General features: G+C 35.5%; 1 non-coding gene across 1 annotated transcript; it reads right to left on the reverse strand.

Moving 5' to 3' along the window:
- Positions 1–274: 274 nt before the first annotated feature.
- On the reverse strand, positions 275–378 carry LOC147579013 (U6 spliceosomal RNA). Its single transcript, XR_015254107.1, has one exon. It is a non-coding gene; the product is annotated as a U6 spliceosomal RNA (small nuclear RNA).
- Between the last annotated feature and the right edge of the window lie 12,284 nt (positions 379–12,662).

Consider the following 12,662-nt stretch of genomic DNA (forward strand, 5'->3'; position numbering starts at 1 on the left):
TGATCAATTTAGAAAAGAATGAAATAGGGGATAAAGGATTCATGATCAAATTTGTTAACATTAAAATATAAAAGTGTGCATTTTATTTATAAAGTGTTTCTTAAAGGTCAAAACTTGTTTGTTTTGTTTGCTTTAATAGGAGTCTGTCACTCTTGTCATCAAAAAATTGTCCTCTTTGGCATGTAAACTACACCCACTATGCACTTGTCTTTGATTTCTTCACAGTGGACTCAAGAACTTAAAATATGAAACAATTTGCACACAGAACTACATGTTTTTAATGGGACACTTTACAAATTCGTGTGTCATCTGTGAACAGAGGACATGTTAATTTTTGTATTGTTTCAGTTTTAGTCTATGAGCTGCTGAAGACAGCACATGGAATTATATGTAAACATTTTATTTTTTTTCAAACTTTTACTCACCCACACCTCACCCACACCTAATTAGATAGCAATTTTTACATTAGCTCTTCTTTTTTCTATTAAACCTTTCCAGAACATTCACTTCAGTTACCATAGAAATAACACATTTTTCTTTCCAGCTTATGTAGTACTTGATTACATGATGTAGTTAAAATAACAAGTTCATCTAATATAAGAGTTTGGGGAACAAACACAACAATCACTTGATCACATTGAAGTCGATTAGAGGCAGCAGAATTTGTGGATAGGCTGGTGAACCACTTCCATGTGTCTGCTCAAAGCCAGCAGGTATATCAACATGTGTCAGAGAGTACACGAAGAGGGCTAGTTACTCTAGTGAGTCAGGGAACTAGAGATTTATTTATTGAGATTTCCATTTCAAATTTTGATATTTTTACTTATAAAGCCTTAAGTTAGTAAGGATCATACCTTAAAAACATTTTTTAACGTTTATTTATTATTGAGAGACAGAGACAGAGCACGAGCATGGGAGGGGTCAAGAGAAGGGGAGACACAGAATCTGAAGCAGGCTCCAGGCTCTGAGCTGTCAGCACAGAGCTCGACGTGGGCTCAAAGCACGAGATCATGACCTGAGCCAAAGTCAGATGCTTAACCTACTGAATCACCCAGGGACCCCAGGAACATACTTTTTTTATATTTTGATAATTTAGAGGACTTTAGTTTTAAATAAACACATTTTATTTACTTTTGAATTGTAGATTCATTTGAAATCATACTGAGTTTTTGCCTCTTATATGGAGAAATGTTTGTTGGGATGGATTGACAACTGAGAGATTTGTGCTCTGCATGAGGTACGCTACTGTTCAAAATGTGCTACAAAAACTCGTCACACAATCTTCTGACCAGGCAGGAAGCCGTGAGGTTAAGATTGATATTTTATTTGTGCTTATGTCATTAGTGCCTCTTCCAAAGAAAATCAGTGTAGGCACTGAATAATTGTTGAATAAGCAAAAATTATTAGAAATCCTGATACATATTTTTTCTTATTACCCTTTCTTTTGATATTTTTGTCTCCTAATTTCTTTTCTACATATCATCTTATCGTTAGCATTCCTTTCTTTAAATTTCAATCATGTAACAGTCATTATACCTTGTTCTGCTCTGAAGAGAAATAGAGACAGTACTTTGACTTGTGAAATAGGAAAAGAAAAAGGATGTTTTCTGTGAACATAAATTATAAAACATCCTACATATGTTATGCCTTTCTTTATGGTCCATAATCTAGGAAGCAGTTATTATTTAGAAACATGCTTGTTGAGGGGGGAGGGGAAGGCATTTGATAAAGTAACTCTGAATATGTATAAACTTTGAGGTGATTTGGAGTAAAGCAAATGCATGTTTAATTAAATGTGTTTTTATTTTACTTTAGGGATTCAAAAGCTCTTTATAAAAGATATCAAACATTAATTTATAAGAAATACCAAAATATCTGGCTTCTAAATCCTAGAAACACCTTTCTTATCTTTATCTTCTGGAAAGTGATGAGATTTATAGAAAGATCTCTGCCAAATAGATTTGGTATTCAAATATTCACCCTGAAACATTATTGAAATCCTTGCAAATATAGTCATGAATTAAAGCACTATCACATTTTAGTTTTCACCCTCCTCTCTGGCCCCTTCATATGTTTTATTAAACTTCCATGTGGATTGTAGATATGTGGTATTTATTTCCATATTATAAATTCTCTCTATAATGTCTTGAAAATCTGCTTTCTCTTGATCTTAAAATTCAGCTATGTCCAATTTGAGTAACATGCAACATATTTTATAAGAAATAGTTACTGAAATGTTTGAGAATCATTTTGAGAATGAAATTATTATATAATTGTAAATTATATAATCTATATATTCATCTATAAATTATGAATATAATTTATTATTATTATTTTGAGAATAATTATTATGCAAATAAATGACCATACCAACTGAAATATGGGTGCATATGTAATCTAGTGTTTTAGAACTAGAAAGGCCCTCTCCAAAGTTTTTGTTAACATACATATGCTCTGGAAGGAAGCAGCCCAACTTGGGGGAAATGAAAGATTCTGCCTTTGTAATGGGAAGATGCAACATCTTATATTCATCTAATTCATTCTCTTCATAGCTCAGGAGTCAGAGTTGGTTACATAAATTGCAGAGAGGTGCAAGATGAAAATATGGGCATCTTGTTCAATACAGGGAAAAATGTGCAATTAAAGGTATTAAGACATAACACTTTTCCCTTAAAAACCTATAACTTGCAAAAACATAATAGAAGCAATAGGGGTATGTAACTACCAACATCAGCCTAAAAATTGCCACCCTGACCTTTGATATGTTTCTTTACTTCACTATGTAGGTCACATCTTGGAATCTTTGCTAGGCTTCTCTACATTCTACTCTCTCCATTTGGTTTGTATTGTCTTATCCTCCACATTGCACTTTAATTTTTTTTTTTTTAACGTTTTTATTTTTTATTTTTGGGACAGAGAGAGACAGAGCATGAACGGGGGAGGGGCAGAGAGAGAGAGGGAGACACAGAATCGGAAACAGGCTCCAGGCTCCGAGCCATCAGCCCAGAGCCTGACGCGGGGCTCGAACTCACAGACCGCGAGATCGTGACCTGGCTGAAGTCGGACGCTTAACCGACTGCACCACCCAGGAGCCCCCACATTGCACTTTAAAAGTCACTTCCTTGGGGGTACTTTTTGTATAATCATTCATTGTTTTTCATTTAGACAGATTATAATAAGGTAACTATTTACATAATTGTTTAACATCCTGTATCTCACCAGACTGTAATCTTCATGAAGGTAGTAGAGTGGCCTCCTCTCAGGGCCTGGTCTAATGCCCGTTGCATATTTTTATTATGCTTGTGCATCATGTGTGTTGAATTAATACTTGAATGAATGAATGAATGAATGAATGAAAGCCCCAATATACTTGGTAGAGTGTTACTCTTCATGATGCTGCCAATTAAGGGGGCAAATAACTACCTCTACTACTTTTGTACAGATCCACTTTCACTGTTGAGACCAGAATTTGACAGTGTGGAATGAAGAGTTTAAAAACATTACATTCTGAGATGCTTGTTTTCAACTTTATGATGTAGGAATTAGAGCTGCAGATTCCTACGTGCACCTGCCAATTTTATTTTATTTTTTTTCTTCACAGAAATATTGATTAGTAGTTCTCCCATCTCCAAAGCACAGAGACCAAATGACTGGCATCAGGTTAGTGAAGGCACTGAGAACAGAGTAATGTCACGACCATGATGTCAGTTACTATGCAGGTTAAGGTGCACCACTACATTCTGTAGTCATTGCTCCAGAGGAGACAGAGTGAGAATTTGCAGTTGACCTTGTAAGCCAAAGCCCAATGTCCTTAGCTTCATTTAAGATATAAGAAAATTAAGCAGCCAGGAGAAATGTCAGACATGTAAATTGAAATTGGGGGTTTTATGAAAAATCACTAGAATTTCCTGAATAAGAAGTTAGGGGTATAGAATTCCCCTGTGCTTATAAAAGTAAACAGAAGCGAGACAGACCGATTATTTGGTTGATATGAGCCTTTTTAAAAAAGGAACCCACTGAGTCTGAGTCTGTGCAGAATATGAGACTGGAACTTACTTTAGAATATTACCAGTATTTTGCATAACCTCTAGGTTGTTGCAAATGCTTGTGATAAATATTATGTGTTTCAGGGGCGCCTGGGTGGCTCAGTCGGTTGAGTGTCCGACTTTGGCTCAGGTCATGACCTCACGATTCATGAGTTCGAGCCCCGCGTCAGCCTCTCTGCTGACAGCTCAAAGCCTGGAGCCTGCTTCAGATTCTGCATCTCTCTCTCTCTCTCTGCCCCTCCCTCACTTGCACTTGGTCTCTATCTCTCTCAAAAATAAATAAACATTAAAAAAATGTGTTTCAGATCCTATAATTTTAAAAGAAATCATTGTTTTAACTATTTTATAATTTTTTTATTGGTACTGTTCTCACATGTACTGCCACATTTTCCACAGAAGCAAATAAACATTTTTCAAAGAAGTGGAAGATTTTAAAATGATTTAAATTTAGAACACCTAAGAATAAAAAGGATTAAACCTTCTCTTGACTGCTACTCAGGTTGAAAAAACTAGGAAAAAGGCCTTGATTTTTGATCCTACCATTTTATGATTAAAATGAAAAGGATAGCTATATAAAAGATGTTTTTAATGTATTCTTCTTTTTGATATCTTTTCATTTCTGCCTCTGCTCTGCCCTGCCCTTAAGTATTTTAGAATAGCTTTAATAGGATATGCATTCCTGCTAGGTGTTTCCTTGAATTTAGCACTGCTCTGGGAGTAGACTAAAGGAATCTCTTCCTCACAAGCCTGCTTCTTCTTAACATATAATGAGAACAATAAGTAGGATTACTTCCTGAGGCCAATTAATCAAGAAGAAATTAGATAGCCTGTAGCTCTTTCTAGCTGACAGCATAACGTAAAAATTTATCTTAAGCAATTAGAACCTCCTGATTCTTAGCATTTTTTTTTGTTTTCTTAGTCCCTCTATTGTGTCCTGTATATAAATTATACTTGTGTTAGAAGGTGGAGGACAGACAGTAAAGAATCCTCCAGACTGAGAAGGCCCTTTGAGACTGAAAAACAAAGCAAGACACTGTTTTATTTAGGGAAATTTACTGATGGCAGCAATCGGGTGGACAGATGATCCAGGCATGACACAGGTATTCTCAGTTCGTGTCCAGGGCTTAGCCCACAGCTTTTCTAGAGTGAGGGGGCATTGTGGTAATGAAAGTGTAGTTCTCTAAAGTGGTACCATCTGTGTACCAATCATCTCTACTGGTTATCTGAAGTGGCACCTTCTGTGTACCATTTTAGGGAAGATCAGAACAAGCCTTATTCCAGTAAGAGCATATTTTAACCTCCAAGGGGCCTGGAACACATAGCTGAAGCAGATTATTAGTGGCATGAACAAGATGGAGGGCCAAAGATGAAGTCAGTTGTCGGCACTCTTACACACTTGTTTCTTAGTTACCAAGATTTGATTTTTTTCCCCCCTACATGTTTAGAAGAATCATCTACAACTATGCTAATTTTAACCTTTAATTTTGGATATGCTTTGCAATTTTTTAATATGGCATTTTAGCTAGGTTTTAATTTTTTTCAACATTGCTATATTTCTATTTAGGGTTTTTTTTAATGTTTTAGTTTTGAGAGCTAGACAGAGACAGAGCGCAAATGGAGGAGGGCAGAGAGAGAGGAAGACACAGAATTTGAAGCAGGCTCCAGGCTCTGAGCTGTCAGCACACAGCCTGATGTGGAGCTCAAACCCACGAGCAGTGAGATCATGACCTGGGTTGAAGTCAGACGCTTAACCAACTGAGCCACCCAGGAGTCCCAACATTGTTATATTTCTAATTTAATTATGTTACTTTCTAGTATCAGCTTTTCAGTCTTCTGTAATGACATCAAAGACAGGTCCAGAGTTGGGCTTTAGATTTATTTTATCTGACTTGAACTTTGAACTTAAATTTTTGCTGCCAAAGTTATGACTTGTCTATCCATTAGAGAAAAAAAAAATTCGTGTTGTATCTAGTCTCCATAAAAGCTAACTAAAACATTCTGAAAATAATGTTTATATGTATTGCCATGTCTTAATTTCCATGTCCTAAGAAGGACTTTGCTTGAGGCAGTCCAGACTTACGATCACTGCCCATCATAATTATTATTGTGCTCTCATTTACCCTTCTTCACTTTTCCCAATGTGAATGATAAATTATTTGGTCATTGTATCCAAATGTCCCGTCTTCCCTTCTCCACATGTTGGATAGATCTTCTGTGGGATCACTGACAAGTAGTGAACTTTTGCTTGACAAATACTGGAGATAAACGATTACTTACATAGAGTAGTCTGCCTGCCTTATAGCTCTATTTGCAGTCCTTTTCAACTATCTCTCTCTCCATTTCTTCCCCTTTCCCCCACTTTCCCCAACCCCCACTACTGGATGTGTATAGGACAACATATGGTCCTGCTTGCCATGGGCAGCCATCCTAACACCAAGGGGAGCCAGACTTTGAAGCTCATACTGAGGATGGCAGAACAGAGAAACAGAAAGAAATCTTGTCCTTGAGGATATCTTTGAGCTCCTGATATTTTATTTTAAAATATATTTCAGCTCATGATCTTTACAAATGTATACTTTAAAAAATATATACTGCCTTGATATAGTACTGTGTGTGTGTGTGCAGGTGCGTGTGTGAGATGAGAACTTTTATGATCTGTTCTCTTGGCAACTTTTCACATATCCTTTCTTTTGTCATTTTTGTCTTCATTAATAAGATTCATAGCTACCTATTGAGGTAAATATTAGCATTATCCTCGCGTTACAGATGGGGAAAACAGAGGCCTAAATCAGTGAGAGGACCTTTTCATAATCCTGTTGGTTGAGAGTAAAATCTAAGCCCTCTCATTTAGCAGGTATATCTGTGGGAGAGCTTTTGACTGCAGTTATTTCTTAAATTGAGCTTGCATTAAGCCAACTTCTCTTAGGTTGAGTTTTCAAACAAGATAACTACTTGGAAGAATGATAAGAACTTCTGATTTGGGCTTGTCTATGTAAGGATCTTGGAAATTGTCACTCTCTCCAAATAAGTTGAAAAATCAACTCTTTTTAGATCCATAAGAGAAGTGAGTCATAGGGCAAACCACTGTACCCAGGGTTGTACAGGGAATCTGGCTTACCAGAGCAGAGACTCATGATTGGAAATCACCCAGGGAATCAACCAGTGCTAGGGTAGGAAAACCTGAACTGGTATTGATAAATTGCTGGAGGCTCAGATGAGACAACAGTGAGAGTTAAGAACTCCATGGGGACCCAGTCATAAAGGGTCCACAATATTGTGAGATTTACCACCAGGAGCTCAACCAGATTCCCATAATATAAAAGAAAAATACCCTTAGGCTTTTAGTTGGAGGAATAGAGAACAACATTTTTGAAATATACCAAAGACCCTGTTTTCTTGACAAGATCTGCCTCAAGAGTTTAAATTAACTAGAACCTAACCCGTTAAGATGTCATTAGAGCCTCACTGATCTGGGGAAGGAAATAACCAACACTAGACCATTCTAGCCATATTACCTACCTAAGGTCAGAGGGTTGTGGGGGGTAAGAAACTTTGAGGTTCATAGTCCATAGGCTCAGTAAAAGACTAAGCTATTCATAGGACATACAGGACATATTGCTTCTCCCCACAGCTCACCAACACATTGTTAAAGCCGTATTTACAACAATTCCTTTTACATAATCCAGCTATTAAGAAAAAAAGTACAAGCCATTCTAAAACAGAAAGCCGCAAAGCAAGCATCAGAACTGGAAATGGAAAGGATTTTGGATTTTTCAGACCAGAAATTTAAAACTATGATTAATATGCTAAGGGCTCTGGGGATAAATTAGGCAGCATGAAAATACAGATGGGCAATGTAAGAGATGGAAATCCTAAGAAACAAGAAATGCTAGAGATAAACATTAAAACAGGAATGAAGAATGCCTTTAATAGGTTCATCAGTATACTGAACACTGAAGAAAGAATCTATGAAATAGAGGATATATCAATAAAATCTGTAAACTAAAATGAAAAAGGCAAAGACTTGTGGGCGCTGGGGGGAAAGAACACAGTATTCAAGGACTGTGGGACAACTATAAAAGGTTTAACACACATGTAATGGGAATACCATAAAGAGAAGAAAAAAACACAGAAGACCTATTTGAAACAATAATGCCTGAGAATTTTCCCTAATTATACTCAAACACCAATCACAGATCCAGGAAGCTCAGAGCACCAAGCAGGAGAAATTCCAAACAAACTACACATAGGCATAATACCTTCAAACCACAGATAATCAAACATAAAAAAAGTCCTAAAAGAAGTGAAAAGGTGAAAGTGCCTTACCTATAGAGGAACAGAGAAGTACATCCAACCTTTCTTCAGGAAACATGCAAGCATGAAAAGAATGGAATGAAATATTTAAAATGTTGAGAGTAAAACATCACCAACCTAGAATTCTGTACACTGCAAAATTATCCTTCAAAGTGAAAGAAATACTTTCACAGCAAATAAAAATTGAGGGACTTCATTGCTTTTGGTGTCTTATAAGAAATATTGAAAGTATTTTAGATTGAGAAAAAATACATAGATCAGAAACAGATCTACATAAAGGAAGGAAGAACATCAAAGATGGAATAAGTGAAAGTAAAATAACTTCTAGTTTTCTTACTCTTAATTCACCTAATAGAAAAGGAAAATGGTTCCTTCAAAATAATAACAGCAACAATGTATTTGATTATATTTATGTATATATCTTATGTGTGTGTGTATACATGGTGTATGCTTATATTTAAATGCAGCAATGATGCAAGAAGTTGAGGGAAGGAATTAGGATTATTCTGTTAGAAGGTACTCACACTGCCTAATAAGTGGTACAGTGTTATTTAAAAGTACATATAAGTTACTTATATGTTGTAAACTTTAGGGTGATCAGTAAAAGTAAAAAAATATATAATTAACTGATATGCTGAGAAACCAGACAAAATGGAATCATACAAAATGCTCAATTAAAACCACAGAAGGTGGGGCGCCTGGGTGGCGCAGTCGGTTAAGCGTCCGACTTCAGCCAGGTCACGATCTCGCGGTCCGTGGGTTCGAGCCCCGCGTCAGGCTCTGGGCTGATGGCTCAGAGCCTGGAGCCTGTTTCCGATTCTGTGTCTCCCTGTCTCTCTGCCCCTCCCCCGTTCATGCTCTGTCTCTCTCTGTCCCCAAAAATGAATAAACGTTGAAAAAAAAAATTAAAAAAAAATGTTTAAAAAACCACAGAAGGAGTAGAAGAAAAAATAAAAACAAGGGCAACACATAGAAAACAGTAATAAATATGGTAGATGTTAATCCAACTGTATCAATTACTTTTGATGCAATGGTCTAGATGTACCAATTAAAAGACAAAGATTGTCAGAGTAGATAAAAAAGAAGACCCAATTGTAAGTTGTCTATAAGAAATCCACTTTAAAATACAAAGACACACATAGATAAAAAGTAAATTAATGGAGAAAAGCTAACACTGATCAAAGAAAAAAAAAAAGCAAGAGTAGCTGTATCTTCACACAGAACTGACTTCAAAGTAAGAAAAGCTATCAAAGAAAGGTATTATATGATGACAAAAGGGTCAATTCTTCAAAAAGACATAACAGTTCTTTTTGCGTTCAGTGTTTATTTATTTATTTTGAGACAGTGAGTGAATGTGAGTTGGGGGAGGGGCAGAGAGAGAGAATGCCAAGCAGGCCCTGCTCTATCAGTGTGAATCCTTATGTGTGAGATCATGACCAGAACCGAAATCAAGAGACAGTCACTTAACCGACTGAGCCACCCAGGGGCCCCTCCTAAAAGACAGCAATTTTTAACCTATGTGTGTCTAGCAACAGAAATCAAACTATATGAAGGAAATACTGATAGAATTGTGAGGAGAAATAGAAGATGCCATTTTCACAGTTGGAGATTGCAACACCCCTCTCTCAGAAATAGATTCAGCGGAAAATCAGTAAGAATATCAACAATTAAATATAATTTATATCTGTAGACTCTACTTCACCCAACAACAGCAGAAAACCCATTCTTCAAGCATTCATGGAACATTCACCAAGAGATACCACATTCTAATTCATAAAACATACTTGAACACATTCAAAGAACTAGAAATCCGAGGATGTCTGCTCCTAGACCATAATAGGATTAAACTAGAAATCAATAGAAGTAACTAGAAAAATCCCCAAATACATGGAGATGACACAACATGCTTCTAAATAACACATGGACCAAAGAAGAAATCTCCAGAGAAATTTAACTGTTTTCATTTTAATTTATTTCAAAAAATTTATCCGTTTATGAGAGGTAATGAAAGCAATGCTCAGACAAATTTGTAGCATCTAATGCTTATATTAGGAAAGAAGGAAAAATGGAAAATCAATCATAAGTTTTCACCTTAGGAAATTAGTAAAAGAAAAGTAAACTAAATTGAAAGTAAAGAGATGAACTTAGTACAGAAATCAGTGAAATTAAAGATAGGAAATACAGAAAATAAAGCAAAAATCTTGTTATTTTAGATCAATAAAATCAATGAGCCTCTAGCCAGGCTAAGTAAAAGTTAAAGCATAAAAGGCATAAATTAGTATCATAAATAGAGGAATCACTACAGATCCTATGGAAACCAAAAGGATAAGAAAGAAATATTATGAACAACTCTATGACCACAAATTTGATAATCTAGATGAAATAGACTACTACCTTGAAAGACACAGTTTGCTAAAACTCAAATAGATTATCTGAAAAATTCTATATTAAAGAAATGGAATAAATAATTAATAACCTTCCAAGCCAGAAAACCCCAAGCCCAAATGGGTTCACTGGTGAATTCAACCAAATGTAACGAAATTATAACTATTCTCCATAATCTTTCAGAAGACAGAAGCAGAGGGAATACCTAACTCATTTTATAAGGCTAATATTACCCTAAACACCAAAACCAGACAAAGACACTACAAGAAAATTACAGACCAGTATTTCTCATGACCATAAAAGCAAAAAATCCTCAATAAAATATTAGTAAATCAAATCCAGTAATTCATAAAAGAATTGTATGTCCAAGAACAAGTGGGATTTATCCCAGGTACACATGACTAATTAAACATTTGAAAATCAGTGTTATCAACAGACTAAAAACAGTTACAGGATTATATTAATAGATGCAGAAAAATAATTTTATAAAACCCAACACCCACTCATGATAAAAATTTTCATAAAACTAGGAAAAGAGGGGACCCACTCAGCTTGATAAGACTATCTACAAAAAAAACCTTACAGCTAACATCATACTTAAAGTGGGGAGAAACTCAAAGCTCCTAAGCTACTAAGATCATGTAAAGTACAAAGAAGTCTCCCCTAACTATTCCTTTTCAATATCACACTGGAAGTTCTTAATAATTCAGTAAGGGAGAAGGAGATAAAAATACACAGATTAAGAAGGTAGACCTAAATCTCTTTGTTTGCAGACGACATGATTGACAAATATGAAGGTTTTCTAAGTAGACAATCTTGCCTTTGCTTTAGGGACATAGTTATTACACACAAAGAAACACATTAGTGGGACTTTTTAAGGAAATGATAGAGTGATTTGGCCCCCAGCACTGATGGTATACTAGAATGGAATTGGAGAATTAGCACGAAAGAGAGAAAAAGTGAAGTTAAGAAGTAACAGACATATGAACTTTCAAGATTGACTTCTATTCTTCACATTATTTCCTTTAATCCTTATTTCCTTTTGTCAAGTACCTTTAATTCTGTCCTATTTAACTAATTTTTCTATTTTTAACGTAGCAATTCTTAAAGTTTCACCTATGTGTTGAATATTTCCTTCATCCTGTTCTCATTTCTTTTCTTAGGTAACATATTATTTTAAATATTTAACATCTATGTTATTGTCTGCAGTGTTTCTTATTAGTATTCATGTGTGTACATCATTTAGTTTTGTTAAAATGTAAACAGATATAAAGGCAATTTTTTTTTTGTTTTTTTTGCTTATTGGTGTATTGCCGGCACTAAGAACTATTCCTGATACATAGACAATGCTCAATGATTTAAAAAAAAATCCAAACCAAATTTGCATTTGGATAAAAATATAGCAATTTCTAACAGCATATCTCTAGAAATAAGCACTTATGTTGGCAAAGTGTGTGTGTGTGTGTGTATTTGTATGCAAACATGTATATATTATGTATTGAAATATTTCTGACAAAATTCTTAACCCTATCTGATTAATCTCTCTCCTTATTCTGCCCTCACACTCATGTAGCAATATGTGGTTGATTGGGGGTGGGTGATGGGGGAGGAGTATGCTGCTTTCATGGATTTCTCCCAAAGCAGAGTCTGGAATTAGTATAGATTATATTACTCCTCAACTGAATGAAACTCTTCCACTTAATGTTTATTTCAGCCACCTATGTTACCTTATCTCCTCTCTGTCTTCTTTCACCACTTCTAGCCATGCTGACTATCTTGATGTTCTTCACAAACAGAAAGTTCTTTCCTGTGTACGTTTCTTCAGCTTGCATCACTAAACACAGAATGCTTTTCCTTTAGATATGTATCTGGCTTCCTCTCTCACTTCATTCAGACTTCTGTTCTAATACCCACTTT

Source organism: Puma concolor, chromosome B4 (assembly GCF_028749965.1).
Source record: "Puma concolor isolate L17-30 chromosome B4, mPumCon1.1.hap2, whole genome shotgun sequence".
NCBI classification, from domain to species: Eukaryota; Metazoa; Chordata; class Mammalia; order Carnivora; family Felidae; genus Puma; species Puma concolor.